Source organism: Rattus norvegicus, chromosome Y, assembly GCF_036323735.1.
Source record: "Rattus norvegicus strain BN/NHsdMcwi chromosome Y, GRCr8, whole genome shotgun sequence".
Lineage (NCBI taxonomy): Eukaryota > Metazoa > Chordata > Mammalia > Rodentia > Muridae > Rattus > Rattus norvegicus.
The window spans coordinates 59,350,558-59,365,805 of record NC_086040.1 but is presented as its reverse complement, the minus strand read 5'-3'; the positions used below and the strand labels follow the sequence as shown (position 1 = coordinate 59,365,805).

The window sequence follows — 15,248 nt, the reverse complement described above, 5'->3', positions numbered from 1 at the left end:
AGGATCCTGAGTGTGGTGTGCCATGTGGTCACTGAGCCACAGGGCTCATCCAGTCTCACCTGGCAGTGTAAGGGGTAATTCTGTTTCCTTCTTCTGTTTCCCTTGACCCCATTTGTCACGGCTGTTTTGTCTTACACATAGCTATATCTTTAAAGTGGAGATAATAATACCTATATCTATTTACTTCACAGAATCATTGTAAGAATCGTCCTGAAAACATGGTATAGACTTTATAGGTGTGCTTGCTGCATGAATGCCCTGGAGAGAAAAATGGAGTAGCCGTTTATTAATTTTGTTGATCATATCAAAAAGTTTTTTTAAAAAATTGAATATTGCTGCATATCGGACACATAAATAATTTTTGTACCAAAAAGTCTAGAACTTGGCATGGCAAAATTTTGTCGTTGAATTGTGTTCAGGTTTCATTTCCTTCCTTCTTTTCTTCCTTCCATTCTTCCTTCCTTCCTTCCTTCCTTCCTTCCTTCCTTCCTTTCTTTCCTTTTTTCTTTCTTTAAGATTGGGTCTCATGTCAGGTGGTAACAGTGCATCCCTTTAATCCCAACAGAGGCAGGTAGATCTTTGAGTTTAAGGCCACCCTTGTCTATAGAGTGAATTCTGAGATAGCCAGAGTTACACAGAAAAGCACTGTCTTGAATGAGAAAACAAAAAACAGAACAGAACAGAACAAAACAAAACAAAAATTACAAGTCTCACATAAAAATTAAAAAAAGACAGGGCTAGGCCACACATAGGTCTGACTAGCTTCAAATTCATTATGTAGCACGCTTGACTTTGAACTTCCTACTCCTTTCTTTCTGTTTCCCTCTTAAGTGCTGGGATTACAGGAATGTGCAACAACAACAACCAGTATTATGTGGTGATGGACATCAAACTCAGGGCATCAGTTTGCTAGGCTGATGCCCTACCAGTTGAGCCATTGCCCCAGCCCTAGTTAGGTTATTTTATTGGATAGTGTCCTAAAAAACAAAGTCTTTAGAAATAATTACTGGGACAAAAGAAGGTAGACAAAATGACTAATTATGTAGATATTGTTCTATTGAGGCTTTTGCAAAAGAAAGATTCGTGAGGAAAGTAGAGTAAAAGACCATGACATGATCTTGTTTAGACTCTGATGTGATTCTTTCAAAGAACTAGTCTGCCTGGGTTACCATAGTAACAGCACTGTATTAAGTGCACTTTCAAAATTGATACAGTGAAGTGGTTGTTTTTATTTTATGCTGCATGATTTGTTAAGATAGAGGTGGATGCATTAACTCTGCACTTAGAATCATTGTGGGTGAGCATTTAGGCACCCTATTTAGGAAGAGTAGTTATGATAATATTTATTTGGCCTCTTTTGTTATATTAAAAAATAAACATATTTGATATTAGTTATTTGCTATCATTGATATTTGGAGACAAAAGAATTCAGCTAGCAGCCAATCTCTATGTTCAAAGATTCATATTTCATTCATGAACACATTTGAAACAAAATACCATTTGTGTGTGTGTGTATCTATACCCCCCCCCTCTCTCTCTCTCTCTCTCTCTCTCTCTCTCTCTCTCTCTCTCTTTCTCTCCAGGTTCTTCTGGAACTGGAGCTGCACACAGCTGTGAGCTGCCATGTGAGTCCTAGGAATTAAACCCGGATCCTCTAGAGGAACAGCCAGTGCTCTTAACATCGAGCCATCTGTTCTGCCCCAATAAAATACATTTTAAAGGAAGTATTGAAAAAAATTAGGAAGTTGGCTATTATGCTAATAAATAAAACATGTCATATATATATATACATATATATATACATATGTATATATATATATATATCTTAAAATGTAGTGGATAAAAATGTGCACACATTGCACATACACATGTTGGGGATTTACAATAAAGCCTTGAGCATGATAAGCATATCCTTATACTCAGCTACACCTTGGCCTCCTCAGTGATACCCTGAATAGTATGCAGTATATGGTTTTCATTGAAATATGGAAAGAAAATTTGTTTCATACAGTAAAATATTGCTTCCTTTCTATTTAGTGGAAAGAAAAAGAAAAATCTAGTCATCACCTAATATTTCATCGAAACAGCATTTGCATTTGATTCAGGCAGGCTTCTCAGTGCTTGCTACATATTTTTTAATGGTTTTAAAGGAGATCAAAGAGCTTATCTTCTTTAAAGGCAAAAATTTTACATGTTTACATAAGGGGAATCAACATTTACCAAATAAAGTGAAATATTATAACCTACTCAACATATCTCATTTCTGGTACAGAAAGACTAAAGCAAAGAAAACTGTACAAAGTGTAGAAACTGCTGGGTGGTCCTTCTTTTCCCTGACACTTACACAAACACTATTCTGTTTCCTATATCAAGAACTTCACAGCTGGGTGTGGGGGTATAGCCCAGTAATCCCAGCACTTGAGAGCCTGAGTCAGGAGGATTTTGAGTTTGAGGACAGCCAAAGTTATACAGTAAGACCCTGTATCAAAAACCTCCCCACCCAATTCTTCCTCTTCAAACAAACACTACTTAAAAGATTCTAATTGTTTTCTTATTAATCCCCCACATAATTTTTCATTGCCTACAGTAAGGTTTCATTACTTCTCTCTTTCAATTTAACCAAGTCCTCTGCCAGAAAGAATTTTAAAGAAACATTTGAGTGAAAAGCCTTGGTATGTCAAGAGCTGGAACATGGCCTTGGAAATATAGACAGAGTAGGACTGGCTTACTTTTCTACCATATGAACTGTGCTACACAGAAAGAGGCACTCATCTAAATTATAGGTTTATAAGTGTAAAATACAGTTCCTTTGTTACCTGTAAGGTTTACCTTCTGTGTAAGACTCCTGTGTCTGAGTTTGGTTGGTTGAGCTCCATGGTGTGACAGAAACATGTAGAAAGCACAAGTGAAATACTAGAGAATGTCTCTCTCTTCCTCTTAATATTTTTATGAATGTGAACATTGAGCATGCATGTATGTCTGCACCATGTGTGAGCCTGATGTCCTTAGAAGTCAGAAGAGGGTATGGAAACTTCTGGAATTGGAGTTTTAGGTAGTTGTGAAGAAACATATGGATGCTGGGAATTAATCCTGGGTCCTCTGGAAGAACAGCCAGCCATCTCAAACACTGACCCAGTCCCAGAAAGGAGCTTTGTCTACTTTTTAGCACACTTCTGGAGAACTTCAGTATATCAGAGGTCGCTTCAGTTTTCATCTGTCACTCTGTAGAGCAATTTGCAAGCACATGTGCCACACTGCTAGATGATTAAATTGGAATTTAGCCGTTTCATTTGGAATTTCTTGTTTCTTGATGAATTATCAGTGTATGTTTTCAATCCACCCTTCGTTGAATTTCCTATTAGTTTTTTTTTTTAATTTGTTGAGTTCTTTACATATTAGGTAGAATTCATCTGGTAGTTTTTAAAATCTGGTAGTTTTTATAAGAAAATATTACCCCAGTCATGCAGTCGTGGCCCATCCTTTAATCCCTGCACTAGGGAAGTGGAGGCAGGTGTATCCCTGAGTTTCAAATCAGTCTGGTCTACAGAGAGTTCCAAGTTGGCAGGGCTACACAAAGAAGCATCTGCTGATGCTTTTCCTCCTAACATGGCCTTTAACAATCAAAGTTTAGTTTATCAATATTTCCTTGTATGAAGACTCTTTACCAAGGCCTTGGTCTGAAGTTTTCTTTTTTTTTTTTCTTTTCTTTTTTTTATCTCGGTCTTCACGTTTTAATTGGTGTCCTATTTTCTTGTTTTACAGGTAAGTCCATGATCTATTTTGATTGAATTTCTATGTAAGTTTTGAAATAGTCAAATTTTTATTATATCTGGCTGTCAGGTTTGAGTAACACTAGTGTTATTGAAAAGAGCTGTCTCTGCTCTATTGAACGTCAGCTTTCAAGATCAATTAGGCATTTTGGGGGCTGTGGTGTCCATTCCTAGATTCTTCATTTGTGTTTTGTGTTTGCCAATACTGGAACTGCATATTACATCTCAATTTGGTAAACAGATTCCCCCTGCCTTACTATTCGTTTCCTGGTTGTTTTGCCTCTTTTAATTTCTTTTCCTAATTTTAGAATTATATTGAACCCACTTATCAGTTATATACTGCCTGCCTCTGCCTCCTAAGTGCTGGGATTAAAGATATGTGACACTACCACTTAGGGTTTTTTCCCCCTTTATTATTATTTTTTTTAACTTAATTCACTTTACATCCTGCCCACTGCCCCCTCCTCATCACTGACTCACACATTCCTTCTCCGCATTCCCCAATCCCTTCTCCTCTGACTAGGTAGGGTTCTTCCTGGATATCCCCCAACCCTTACACATCAAGTCTCTAAAAGACTAGGCATATCCACTGCTCCTGAAACCTGACATGCCAGCCCAGTTAGAACATATCCTACATGCAGGCAACAGCTTTTGGGAACACCCACCGCAAGATGTTCAGGACCGACATGAAGTCCAGGCTGCTTCTGTGCAGGGAGGCCTAGGTCTAACCTGGGTATGTTCTTTCATTGGTGATTCAGTCTCTGAGAGCCTAAAAGATCCAGATGAGTTGCTTCTGTTGGTCTTTGTATGGTGTTCCACTCCCCTCCTGGTCCCAAAATCCTTCCTTCTAATTCTTACATAAGAGTCCTCAAGTTCTGACAACTCTTTTCCTTTGGTTACCTACATCTGTCTGAGTCAGCTGCTCGGTGGAGACTCTCAGGGAACAGCCATGCTAGACTCCTGTATGTAAGCATAACAGAGACTCATTAATGCTGTTAGGGATTAGTGTTTGCCCATGTGATGCATCTATAGTTGGGCCAGTTATTGGTTGGCCATTCTCTAAGTCTTTGATCCATCCTCTGTCCCTGCATTTCTTGACGACAGGATAGATTTTGGGTCAAGTTTCATGGATGGGATGGTGTCTCTCTTGTTTCACCAAGGTTTCTGCCTTGGCTACAGGAAGTGTCCTCTTTGGGTACCATATCCCCAGTGCTGTGAGTCACAGCTAAGGATGCTCCCATTGACCTTGGTCAACTCCCTTATCCCAGGTCTGTCTCACCTTGGAGTTGCCCACCCCTACCCCTGTCAGTTGCAGATTTACACTCATTCTCATGTCCATTTGGCCATCCCTCCTTTTCCTCCCCACACCTGTTAATGAATTCCCCCCATTCCCCTTCTCATCCCCTCTTCCACCCAGTTCCCTCCCTCCATCTGACTCTAATGACTTTTTTATTCCCCTTCTATGTGAGTTTGAAGTGTTCACAATTGTGCCTTCCTTCCTGTTTAGCTTCATTGGGTCTGTGGAATGTAACATGAGTATCCTGTGTTTTCTGGCTAATATCATTTATTAGTGAATACATACCAGGCATGTCCTTTTGGGATTGGGTTACATCACTCAGGATGATATTCTCCATCCACTTGTCTGCAAAATTCATGATGTATTTTTTTTAATAGTTGGATAGTAGTCCATTCTGTAGATGTACCACGTCTTCTGTATCCATCCCTCAGCTGAGGGTCATCTAGGTTGTTTTCAATTCCTGACTATCGTGAATAAAATTGAGGAAGTGTTTGTGGGATGGTGGAGCATCTTTTGGGTATATGCTCAGGACTGGTATAGCTATGTCTTGGGTTAGTACTATTCCCAGTTTTCTGAGAAATCTCCAAATGTCACTCCCACCAGCAATGGAGTAATGTTCCCATTGCTCACATCCCCGCCAGCTGGGTTTTTTTTTTCTTTTTGATGTGAATGTCAAGTCCAGGTCTCACACAGGCAGAGTGTTGCTCTACCACAGAGCTGCTCCCTTAACCTCTATGTATGGTTTAAAACAATTTCCCTGCATTATCTTAGAAATAGTTTTAATCGTACTCCATACTTCTAGGACTTCCTTTTCACTTTAAATGTGAGAGGGGATCAGGGAAACATGCTCTGAGGTACAAATTTTCAGAATAGAATTGCTATTTCATTTTTCCTCTTTTATTCTTAGGACTAGTTAGCCACATTCTACATCCAATTATGTAAGAGTACAAGTCTCCTGTAACCATAAGCTTGGGAAGTGATAGAGTCTGGCTTCCAACTCAGATCAAAACCAGTTATTTTTGTACCTCCCGTCTCTCGGATTGTCGTATCTTTAACTGTGAATGAAAATGAGAATGGCTGCTTTTCACACTCAAAGATGAAGGTGGTCATCATCTAAGGAGTACCATGTGGAATCATATGTGCACTAAAACTCACTGATGACCAGTGACTAGGCACCCATACTTCTGACGGATGAGAAAGTTGTGTCCTGTAATTAATGAGCATTGAGAATATGGTCAGTCTAAGTGGATTTCATGCATGTAGCCGACAACATATCAGAGCTTTTGCACTGGGGAGAACCAGTTGCTGAGAGTCATGAACTCATGACTGCTGGATCTGTGCCCACTGCTGCTGCCTGTCACTGTGAGGATGTCATGCAACATATAATTAGTCAGAATACAGGCTATAGTTTCTTCAGAAGTCATACAACTTTTACATTATTATATGTTGCAGATTTTCTGTCTATTAATTTCTCAGAGAACAGTAGTAATCTCAAAAATCAGTAGTTTGATCTGGGGGATTATAGGAATAAATGCAAATTTTCATACGCGCAAACCTCAGGCATAATTCAGCTTACTCCAAAGTTTGGACTTTGAAAACAATGTATGCCCCATTTAACTTTTTATCTAAATTTGGTTTCAAAGTGTTAATTATCAGAGTAGGAGACTTTTGACAGGATAGACACCCTTCACATGCTGCCCCATTAAGCACCTTTCAAAAAGAGATGGGTTGCTGTTTGGTGCTCTGGTTTCCTACCTTTCACTCCTCTCCCTTCTTATTTCACTTTCATTCCTATCATGGCTGTTGCTCAGCAACTGTTATGAAATTTATTTTTATTTTAAATTCAATAGATGTCAGTTCTATAAATTTGTTCCATATATTCTGTTTCAAATATGGCAGATGAGTAAGAGAGAGACTCCTCTGGCAGAATAGCAATGACTTGATTTTCTGTGATCCTTATTATTACTAAAGTGGACTAGCAGGGTAAGCCAAGAGAGATTACGGTGTAATTGCTGGACTAAAGTTGTGGTAGCATCCTTCCAGGACATCCTCTCAATACCAAAGAAGGAGGAGGACTTAAAGGCGGAATATTCTTTATTAGGGAAATAGGGAAGATAAAAAAATGAGACCCAAATGTAGCATGGGTGCATCATTGATATCTGACGTAAAATATAACCTACTCTGGAATAGTCTGTGAAGATATTTAAAAGCCAGTACAACTAAATTTTTTTCTCCTACAAGTTTCATAGAATAAATGGGCTTAGAAATAGGAAGCTGCTCACACCATCTTAACAATTGTATTATAAAGACAAGCCAAAAATGTAGAAATGCAGGGAGATTAGTATACTCTGTTTTGTTTCAGTATTAATACTTTCCTCTGACATTAATTTATATTTATTTCTTCACTAACTAATAAAGTAATAAGACTTGATACTACTTATGCTCACTTGACAAACACCAGCATATGACTTACTGGATATATGTCTTTTATTATGTGCAAGTCCTCACTTACTAGCAAGCTAGTTAATTTATTACTATTACTATTATTATTATTATTAATAATATTATTATTATTATTACTATTATTAAAATGAAATAAAATTTGTAGATTACATGGCTTATCATAAACATTTCATTTTGAATGTTGCTAATTTATCATCAAATATCTTGTCTTTTAATCTCTCTGTTCATCTTATTTTTTTAAATATTGAAGACTGGATTTCATTCCATTCATGAATTTGCTTTATTTTTGTAAACATTGGTAGATAAGTTGTAAGTGTGTTTTAATTACCCGTGAAGCTGATAAGTCCTACTACTTAGCTGACCTCTGAAGAAATCCAAATATAACTAGATAACAAGTTTTTTGTTAGATACGTAGAATTCAAATTCAGTGTTCTAATATAAATATTTAGACCAATATGCTTATGAAGAAAATTCTTATGACTTTCTCACTACTTTATTGCTGTGAATAGACAATATCATCACAGCAATTCTTATAAAGGAAAACATTTAATTATAGCTGTCTTACAAGTTTCAGAAGTTTAATCCATTTTCATGGTGTGAAGCATGACAAAGAACAGGCAGACTGATGCTGAGAAGGAACTTAGAGTTCTACATCTTGATCCAAAGGGAACATAAGGAAACTGTATATTACATTGGGCCTAGCATGAACATATTAGACCTAAAAGCTGTCTCTTCCTACAAGGCCACACCTCTTAATAATGCCACTCTCTTTGGACCCAGCCTTCAGTCTGTTTGGCCAAACCTATTCAAATAACCACAGTGAATTAAACCTGGAGATTGTTTCCTATCAAAACAGAGCCTTTCTGTTCTGTTCTGTTCTTTCTTTTCTTCCTCCTCCTCTTCATCCTTTTTTCTTCTCACTTCTCTTCCTCTATTTTCTTCTTTTTTTGATAGATCCAATTAGGATCACTTGCCTTTACCTCATACTAACTGTCTAAAGGAAGCTAAGTAAGTCATATGCTGGTGTATATTTATTTAATAAACCAGCTCTGAGGTGGGAGTACAGATTGGGAACACTCTGTTATAGTGTTTCTTGATTTCCATGATATAAATTTTCCCATCAGACCCAGTTTTATGCCACTTACTGTTGCATGTGGAGTTGAAAGAAGATGTACAGTAGACCAACAATGCACAGTGTTTCTATCATCCAGATAGAATATATGCAACCTGCGAAGGGTAGAGAAAAAGAGTTTACACCAGGAAGAAGTGATACATTTGAGTGTCTATTATTTTAACATATACCTAGCTGTAAGTTTATATGCCTTACCGTTTAATAATGACTGTGTCAGCAAACAGTTATGTATCTTATGAGATAAGACATACTGACTCCAGTTGTTCTAGGCCTGCAAGGTATCAGCTCTTTCTGACTGTGCAATTCTTGTGTCAGTAAATGTCTGAGCATTAATTTGAATAAAATAATGACCCTAAGGTTCAAAAAGGCATTCAGAAATCAAAACCTATGTCTTTTCCAATGTTATTTCAAGTGGTTACAAACTATCTTGTGTGTTGTCTTATGTTTTATAAACCCTAGATATAAACAACAATTTTTTTAAACATAACACACTTTCATACCTAAAACCTAATTCAGAACCAGTTTATCGGTTATCTAGCCATATCTTGAAACTGGAGAACATCAAGGGGACAAATGAAATAACCAGAGGAGGATTTCCGAAAGCAAATGGCACTCAAAACCAAAAAGTTTAAAATGTATGACTATGTTTACAAATTGTTTTTATTCTGATTTGAATTTGATGTGCTTTATTGTGTTCTCAGAATAAAGCCAAAAGTTTCCAGCATAAAGACAGATTAGCCTTTGAATGGGTGATGCCTCAGTTGGGGGAGGCGTGGAGGGAATGTCATGTATCTCTGTAGCTTGCGGGAAGCTCAGCTCCATAAACATAAAGGGCAAGTAAGTGACTCATCATAACCTCTGTTGTGTTCTCAGCATTTTCTCTGGAGTCCTCTGTGCTCCTGAAGGGTAAGCATTGATGATCCAGTGTGTGAAGGATACTCTAAAGTTAAAAACACCCCAGATGCTCTTGGAGAGAAAGTGGTGCAGGCTCTTCCTGTGGTTTCTGCACTGTTTTTCTCCCCATCTTTTAACCTAAGCTGTCACCTAGTGGTAGAAGTTTAAATTTCATGTTTAGACATCAAAAGAGTACACTGAAATGCTACAGACCCCTAGTAAACATTTGTATAATTTTGTATACGGGTAGCTCAATGATTGTTGAGGCACATCAGAGAAGTCATATTTGTTATTAACCATTGTTTGACAATGATTCTTTTAAGGATGTTTGTTTTAACAGTTTGATTTCTTTATGGTGTTATGAAGAATCTACCTTCACTAAGGAACTGTAATTCAATCTAGTAACCTTTTCTTTCCTTTTCCTCTTCTCTCCTCTTTCTCCAGAACAAAGTCACTCTGACACCATGGTGTTCTTTTACCTGTGGTCATCCTTTGCATCATCAGCTCCTGCTATATCCTCATCTGGGATCTCAAGATGGACTGGGGTTTCTTTGATAAGAATGCAGGAGATAACAATTTCCTCTGTCAAGAAATTTTATACCCCCAAAAAGCATGTGTGGAACATTTACACTTATCTTAGATATATCTTTAGATAGGTCATACAGCAGTACTGACACAGGTCTAGTTAACTAATATGATTACAAAACAATTATCCCAGATACCAATATAGTCCACAAAACACCGTATCTGTTTCTTTTTTGTGTAGTAGAGCCAGTGGGACATTTGTTAGAATTGAGTGCCAACCCAATAAAAGTGGGAGAAAAAATATATATGTCATATATTGTATATAATATATTTTATATTATATTATATTATTTATGATTTTACTGGCATATTAGAGTTACAGGGCTAAGAGATGCTGAATTTTAAATTAAAAGAACAAGAATCCTTAAACAGATGATTTAGTAAAGGTAAATGTGATTAGATATTGAAAACATTGAGCCATGAACTGGGAATCTAGCTGTCCTTATCCAATCGCAGCTGTACACCAACTAGGCCATTCAGACAGCGAAGTCTGCAGAAGATTATCAAAGTAAGAGTGTTAGACTTCATTAACTCTTGATAATTTTATTGGCCTAATGTTCTGCTGTGGATAGCGTAGAGATTGAGTTAACAATTTTTAAGGATTTATATATTATGTCATGCATATGACTACCCTGTAGCTGTCTTCAGACACACCAGAAGAGGGCATCAGATTCCATAACAGATGGTTGTGAGCCACCATGTGGTTGCTGGGATTTGATCTCAGGACATCTTGAGAGTGTTTTTAACTGCTGAACCATCTTTCTAAGCCTGAGTTAATGTATTGACCTATATCAAAATGTCATCATTATGTCAAATTTGTGTTTTGAAAAGAATGTGATTGTGGGGTCCTGGGCAGAGAAAGTTGCCTGTGAAGACTGGAGCAGCATACGTAAGCAAATGCTGTGTGCATCAGGGCCTCGGGTGAGCCCTTGCAGGGAAGCAGTCATCCTCACATGAGAATTTAGGAAACATCACTGAGCATTGAACATACTTTTTTATAATTCTCAACTAAAGGGAAACAAGGGGCAGGGCCAGGTGTCAGCATGCAGGCACAAGCAGGCACAGGATGCAGATTTCAGTCCCTAGTACCGTTTTAAAGAAAGAAAGAAAGCAGGGACAGGTAAAGCTGCTTCATTATCACCACACATGGGTTTTTTATGACTGTTGTTGTGTTTAGTAAACACTTGGACACATTTGTTTCCTGTGCTCACTGTGTAAGTTCAGTGGCTCTGTATCAATGCTAGTTTGTTTCCTGTCATACACTTCTCATTTGTAGAATTCCATACAGTGATATTGGCAAATAGATTCTGTCAGTCAGTTTCTTTATTATTATATATTTTGTTTTTTTTTTCTTTTTTTCTTATTTTTTGGAGCTGAGGACTGAACCCAGGGACTTTCACTTGGTAGGCAAGCACTCTACCGCATACCTAAATCCCCAAACCCTTATTATTTTATATTTTAATGCTCTAGAAAATAAAGTTATACTTTCTTGAAATATAATCGTAAATTTATAAGAAAAAAGTGAAGAAGCCATTGTGCAGTCCAGTTTACCTTCATTCTGAAATCCTGTTACAGTGTCATACAAATTCTGCCTGCCTCCTCTCAATGAGGAACCTAGGTTGGGTGTGTGTGAAATGAAACTAGAAAGGGGACCATGAAAGGGTTAAAAAGAGCTATTAAGGCAGGAGGGGATGGTAGTGATCACCACATGTGACATGAAAATAGAAGAGGATACACTGTGTGGCAAGAAGAGGAGTTAGGGCAGGGGGTAGGAACTAATCTGAAGAATTCAGAATGAAGACTGAGGAGATGCCCTATGGAAACCTTTTGCTGATTTTTGCTGGCATATTTTTTTTTATTTAAAAGCTAATTGTCAGCTCATTGATAATGTTTAAAACTGACTAATCAAAACATTTACAATTATGGAGGCAAATGGGATGGATAATTACAAATGTTTGTCTATAGGGAGTGCAAAAAGAGAGCAGTACAAGGGGACTGATTGTAAGTTTTTGTTAACCTTCTAGTTTAATGAATACACTTGTTTAAAGTTAAAATAGGATTGGAGGAATGGCTCAGTACCTAAGGAAACCTGTTGATCTTGGAGAGGAACTTGCTCAGTTCCCAGTACCCCATGACAGCTCACAGCCATCTGCAATTCCAATGCCTGGGACTCATTTTCTTCTCCTCACTTCTGAAGGGACTAGGTACACACAAGGTAAACTTACATACATTCGGGCAAACACACACATAAAAGAAGAATACTTTTAAACACTAAATTAAATAAATACTCCCACTTAGTACCTAGCAGTTCTAGTTACCAAAATGGCACAGCCTTGAAATACTCTTTGAAGTGCTAATTTTGCTTTGTAATAAGTAAATTGTGTGTTCTGGGATTTTATGGCAGTTGTGTATTTAAGAATCTTGGATAAACTGCATTAGCAGAATACTATGATCAATGATGCTTCTCAAATCCAAGCCTCAATTTATTTTTCAACATCAAAAATAAAAGGCTACAGTTATGTGAGGGATGAAGAAATTAGTGTGAACATTGTTTCTGACACTGACATCTTGGAGAGAGAAGTGCTTCTAGTTGAGACTTCATCATCTCAATCTTTCAACTAGTATTACTCTGACTACCATGCATTGTCCATGACTCTTTATGTTTCTGAGTCAATAAGGATGATTAGCAGGCAGTTCTCTTTTTTATAACTTCTATCATTTTCTCTAAATTAACAAGTTATTTGCTTCTTTAATTGGATATTTCTGTATTTTCATTACAAATGTTATGTCCTTTTCCAGTTTCCTGTCCATAAGATCTATAAGCGGTCCCCATCCAATTCCTCTATAACCACCCTTACTGCCCCTTGATATTCCCATGAACTGGGAGTTAAACCTAGGCATTAAACCAAAGGAGTTCTCCTTCCTTTGGTGACCAAAAAGGCCATACTCCTCCACAGTTGGAGCACTAGGTCGGTCCATATACATTCTTTTAATATTGGTTGAAAATGAAATTTCTGTTTTTTGGGCATTCTTGTTCTTATGGTGTTGACGCCCTTTCAGCTCTTGTAATCGTTTCTCAAAATCTAACAACAAGAGGTCCGTTCTCAGTTCACTGGTTTGACACGAGCTTTCACTTCTGAATTGGATGTCCTTGAGCTGTGTCTCTCAGGAAACATCTGCATCCTGTTCCTGGTAGCATGCCTTCTAAGATTCAACAGTCTTATCTAGTTTTGGTGGCTGGACACACACACACACACACACACACACACACACACATATATATCATAATATAATGGATAATATTCATATATTTACATATATATTTGGTGGCTCCTACACACATGAGATTAGGTATGATATTTACATTGATTCTTTGTAGCAAGCTCAATTATAAAGAATCCACAAATGACAATGTCAAATAGAATCTCTCCTTTTCTTATGAAATTAGTAATGTTGAGGTGTCCCTGGACCTGAAGCCATTCCTCTCCCTTCCCATCCAAATGAATCTCATGTTTTGTCTGAAGAAAGAAGCATGATAAAATATCTAAAACCCTCCAGAGTGTCACTGGGAAAACAGCATGGTAGTTATTAGAGAACTGACATCTAATAGGACTACAGAACCTCATTCTATTGTCCATGTTGTCCTTTGCTTTACTGATGTCTCGTAATTTTTTTGGCAAATAAGGATTTGGGAGTTTATCATTTGAAAAAGGTACAGAGTATTTACACTGTTATATTCATTCTATAGCTGTGCCATCTTTGTTGCCAAAATCATTGCAAAAAAATTGAAAAGGAAAACATAAGTATTGATTACATATTCAGGAATATTAAAAGTCCCCTATCAAGGAATGTACAATAAAAAAATGTAATACAATATTCATTCAATTAAAGGTCTTGATGGAAAATACGTGTCCTTGGTAAACAGAGAAAAACTAGGAATTGAACTGTACATCACAGGAATGGACATGGGAATAAAATTATTATCCAGAAGAATCTCCTCCACTCCATGTTCCTAAACCTTTTCTACCCATACCAAGACCCTGACTAACTTTGTCCATTCAGAGCATGTAAACAATAATGAAGCAAAGAGAATTCTCTAGCTTTAGAGAGATGTAGTATGTAAAGGTTTCTACTGTGTCACAGAAGAGTCTCCTGTGAAGTGCACCCTCGAATCTGCTCAATGTAAATAAAGGATTTCAGTAGGTAGGCCATGGCAGCTCTCAGTGACAACATCATTAGGCCCTCCCTGAAAAATCTCTTGTATCCTGCATTTACCTAGCTTCTTCGGTGACATCACGAGTGTTTTTCTGACTGCAATTGAATCGCAGATATTCCTTCAATACCTCTAGGGTTTACTAATTGGCTCCTAATTCAGAGTAAAAAGTCATTTGGGAGGGAGAACAAAGAGGAAGAAGATATCAGAGATGGGCGGAAGGAAGCTGACCTTCTGTCTTTGTATAAAAAAAAATGGAAGATATACATTAGCTATGGGAAAGCTTGGTGAGTCCTGCGTTGGTTTTGAATGAATTCTCTGAAGAGATAGCCTTGATGTGACCCTTCTACATATGGGTATCAGGAGTTGGGAGCCTCTCAGAAGCATCTGGATTTCCCTGCTTGTTATGGGTCCTGGACTTCAGAGAGCTTATATCATTAATTTCTTACAAAATCCAAGAGTTAGAAAGGGCATAGTTGTTTACCTGAAAGCTCCTGACTCTTATTATTTTTTTTCACAGAAGAAAAAGTTTCTAAGGAAAAAGGAAAGACAGGTCTTTTGTCCGCAGCTCAGAGTAAGCTCCATGATTTGGATTCATTTAGTGAAGTTTGTGTCTGACCCTTTTCTCTTTGATAGAGAAGTGATCCTAGTAGACACTTCATCGTCTCCATCTTTTCACTAGTATTACTCTTACTTTTTAGATTTCTGAGTCAATAGGTGTGAATAGTTGGTCTTGCTCTTTAATTTCTTTCATTTTTTTTTATTTTTACCATACTTTATTCCTTATTATTAATTGGATATTTCTATATTTATATTCAAATGTTATTTCCTTTTCCAATTTCCTCCCCATAAGATCCTTAACCAGACTCCTGCTCTTGTTCTATTATGCCACTT

The 15,248-nt window shown here is 37.4% G+C and overlaps 1 long non-coding RNA gene across 2 annotated transcripts in view; it reads left to right on the top strand.

Annotated features, from left to right (window-relative positions):
* The window catches only part of LOC134484415 (uncharacterized), a 49,673-nt gene extending 36,900 nt beyond the window's left edge, over positions 1-12,773 (top strand). For both annotated transcript variants that reach the window (XR_010061868.1, XR_010061869.1), the window contains exon 4: positions 10,001-12,773. This is a non-coding gene — a long non-coding RNA (uncharacterized LOC134484415). The remainder of the gene's footprint in view (positions 1-10,000) is intronic.
* Positions 12,774-15,248: the final 2,475 nt, after the last annotated feature.